Source organism: Anneissia japonica, unplaced genomic scaffold (genome assembly GCF_011630105.1).
Source record: "Anneissia japonica isolate Jap-2015-1 unplaced genomic scaffold, ASM1163010v1 scaffold199_len4679917_cov187, whole genome shotgun sequence".
NCBI lineage: Eukaryota > Metazoa > Echinodermata > Crinoidea > Comatulida > Comatulidae > Anneissia > Anneissia japonica.
Window position 1 is genome coordinate 4,533,144 of NW_022686322.1, and position 4,083 is coordinate 4,537,226.

Below are 4,083 nucleotides of genomic sequence, written 5' to 3' on the forward strand. Positions count from 1 at the left end.
TATTAACATATTGTATGCAAGTACTATTCAAGATCCGTTGAATGTTCAGTACACACTGAAGAAGGTTACAGGGACGACCGAAATATATATATATATATATATCATACCATTGTTATTGCTAATAGGTATAAACCTAGTTCTGCGCAATAAATTAAAAATGTTACCCGTTATTATCAGTAGCAGTGAATGTAAAGCTGTAAATGCCCTCGTGTTCAGCAGTGAACGTAAGGTCTGCCGTGACGGTTTTTTTGTTTCGTTCATATGACATTTCCATTTCAACTGGATAATTGCCTTGAATCTCAGTTATACTAAAACGTAAACAAAAGAATTGCCAGCATATGTCAGTAAGTTGTTTTTTTAAATATTCTATATTGCTTATGATTGTCTTTTTGTTAATGTGATACAACACATTGTCAGGCCTGCCTTTGTTGTATTTCCTCCATCTTTATTTGTTATTTTATTGACGGTGGAAAATAAAGATTGATTGAAGTTTCATTATGGCATTTTGAATGTTAATCTAATGATAAATATGCCTATTAGGACTACAATATGGATCATTTACATTGGAGATCACAATTCATAGGGATCAGTTAAATTGGACATCACAATTCATGTGGATCAGTTACATTGGAGATCACAATACATATAGATCAGTTAAATTGGAGATCAAAATTCATGTGGATCAGTTACATTTGAGATCACATTTCATATGGATTAGTTACATTGGAGATCACAATTCATAGGGATCAGGTACATTGAGATCACAATTCATATGGATCAGTTACATTAGAGATCAAAATTCATATGGATCAGTTACATTAGAGATCACAATTCATATGGATCAATTATATTGAGATCACATTTTAATATGCCTCAGTTACATGGGAGATCATAATTCATATGGATCAGTTAAATTGGAGATCACAATTCATATGGATCAGTTACATGAGAGATCACAATTATATGGATCAGTTAAATTGGAGATCCCACTTCATATGGATCAATTACTGGGAGATCACAATTCATATGGATCAGTTACATTAGAGATCACAATTCATATAGATCAGTTATATTGAGATCACAATTCATATGCCTCAGTTACATGGGAGATCATAATTCATATGGATCAGTTAAATTGGAGATCACAATACATATAGATCAGTTAAATTGGAGATCAAAATTCATGTGGATCAGTTAAATTGGAGATCCCACTTCATATGGATCAATTACTGGGAGATCACAATTCATATGGATCAGTTACATTAGAGATCACAATTCATATAGATCAGTTATATTGAGATCACAATTCATATGCCTCAGTTACATGGGAGATCATAATTCATATGGATCAGTTAAATTGGAGATCACAATTCATATGGATCAGTTACATGAGAGATCACAATTCATATGGATCAGTTAAATTCGAGATCCCCCTTCATATGGATCAGTTACATGAGAGATCACAATTATATGGATCAGTTAAATTGGAGATCCCACTTCATATGGATCAATTACTGGGAGATCACAATTCATATGGATCAGTTACATTAGAGATCACAATTCATATAGATCAGTATATTGAGATCACAATTCATATGCCTCAGTTACATGGGAGATCATAATTCATATGGATCAGTTAAATTGGAGATCACAATTCATATGGATCAGTTACATGAGAGATCACAATTATATGGATCAGTTAAATTGGAGATCCCACTTCATATGGATCAATTACTGGGAGATCACAATTCATATGGATCAGTTACATTAGAGATCACAATTCATATAGATCAGTTATATTGAGATCACAATTCATATGCCTCAGTTACATGGGAGATCATAATTCATATGGATCAGTTAAATTGGAGATCACAATTCATATGGATCAGTTACATGAGAGATCACAATTATATGGATCAGTTAAATTGGAGATCCCACTTCATATGGATCAATTACTGGGAGATCACAATTCATATGGATCAGTTACATTAGAGATCACAATTCATATAGATCAGTTATATTGAGATCACAATTCATATGCCTCAGTTACATGGGAGATCATAATTCATATGGATCAGTTAAATTGGAGATCACAATTCATATGGATCAGTTACATGAGAGATCACAATTATATGGATCAGTTAAATTGGAGATCCCACTTCATATGGATCAATTACTGGGAGATCACAATTCATATGGATCAGTTACATTAGAGATCACAATTCATATAGATCAGTTATATTGAGATCACAATTCATATGCCTCAGTTACATGGGAGATCATAATTCATATGGATCAGTTAAATTGGAGATCACAATTCATATGGATCAGTTACATGAGAGATCACAATTATATGGATCAGTTAAATTGGAGATCCCACTTCATATGGATCAATTACTGGGAGATCACAATTCATATGGATCAGTTACATTAGAGATCACAATTCATATAGATCAGTTATATTGAGATCACAATTCATATGCCTCAGTTACATGGGAGATCATAATTCATATGGATCAGTTAAATTGGAGATCACAATTCATATGGATCAGTTACATGAGAGATCACAATTATATGGATCAGTTAAATTGGAGATCCCACTTCATATGGATCAATTACTGGGAGATCACAATTCATATGGATCAGTTACATTAGAGATCACAATTCATATAGATCAGTTATATTGAGATCACAATTCATATGCCTCAGTTACATGGGAGATCATAATTCATATGGATCAGTTAAATTGGAGATCACAATTCATATGGATCAGTTACATGAGAGATCACAATTATATGGATCAGTTAAATTGGAGATCCCACTTCATATGGATCAATTACTGGGAGATCACAATTCATATGGATCAGTTACATTAGAGATCACAATTCATATAGATCAGTTATATTGAGATCACAATTCATATGCCTCAGTTACATGGGAGATCATAATTCATATGGATCAGTTAAATTGGAGATCACAATTCATATGGATCAGTTACATGAGAGATCACAATTATATGGATCAGTTAAATTGGAGATCCCACTTCATATGGATCAATTACTGGGAGATCACAATTCATATGGATCAGTTACATTAGAGATCACAATTCATATAGATCAGTTATATTGAGATCACAATTCATATGCCTCAGTTACATGGGAGATCATAATTCATATGGATCAGTTAAATTGGAGATCACAATTCATATGGATCAGTTACATGAGAGATCACAATTATATGGATCAGTTAAATTGGAGATCCCACTTCATATGGATCAATTACTGGGAGATCACAATTCATATGGATCAGTTACATTAGAGATCACAATTCATATAGATCAGTTATATTGAGATCACAATTCATATGCCTCAGTTACATGGGAGATCATAATTCATATGGATCAGTTAAATTGGAGATCACAATTCATATGGATCAGTTACATGAGAGATCACAATTATATGGATCAGTTAAATTGGAGATCCCACTTCATATGGATCAATTACTGGGAGATCACAATTCATATGGATCAGTTACATTAGAGATCACAATTCATATAGATCAGTTATATTGAGATCACAATTCATATGCCTCAGTTACATGGGAGATCATAATTCATATGGATCAGTTAAATTGGAGATCACAATTCATATGGATCAGTTACATGAGAGATCACAATTATATGGATCAGTTAAATTGGAGATCCCACTTCATATGGATCAATTACTGGGAGATCACAATTCATATGGATCAGTTACATTAGAGATCACAATTCATATAGATCAGTTATATTGAGATCACAATTCATATGCCTCAGTTACATGGGAGATCATAATTCATATGGATCAGTTAAATTGGAGATCACAATTCATATGGATCAGTTACATGAGAGATCACAATTATATGGATCAGTTAAATTGGAGATCCCACTTCATATGGATCAATTACTGGGAGATCACAATTCATATGGATCAGTTACATTAGAGATCACAATTCATATAGATCAGTTATATTGAGATCACAATTCATATGCCTCAGTTACATGGGAGATCATAATTCATATGGATCAGTTAAATTGGAGATCAC